At 35.8% G+C, this 243-nt stretch overlaps 1 protein-coding gene across 1 annotated transcript in view; it reads right to left on the bottom strand.

Annotated features, from left to right (window-relative positions):
* The window catches only part of LOC119585942 (dipeptidyl peptidase 4-like), a 99,547-nt gene that overhangs the window by 33,304 nt on the left and 66,000 nt on the right, over nucleotides 1-243 (bottom strand). The window lies entirely within an intron of this gene.

The following is a 243-nucleotide window of genomic DNA, read 5'->3' as shown; positions in this document are numbered from 1 at the left end:
TGGTAAATAAAAAACAAACAAGCAAACAAACAATCAAATTTAGAAAATACGACACGAAAACAAACAAATAAGAACAAAAGAAACGAAACATAACAACAAAAATCGGAAACGAGAACAAGAAAAAGGAAGGAGAGAAAGAAAGAAAAACGAAAACTTCTCTCCGCCTTAAGGGAAATTAACATACGTTGGGGACAGGCAGAGGATAATCAGGTCCGCCTAGATTAGCGAAAGAGAGGAAGAAGG

Source organism: Penaeus monodon, chromosome 20 (genome assembly GCF_015228065.2).
Source record: "Penaeus monodon isolate SGIC_2016 chromosome 20, NSTDA_Pmon_1, whole genome shotgun sequence".
Taxonomy (NCBI): domain Eukaryota; kingdom Metazoa; phylum Arthropoda; class Malacostraca; order Decapoda; family Penaeidae; genus Penaeus; species Penaeus monodon.
This window is presented reverse-complemented; position numbering and strand designations above follow the sequence as displayed.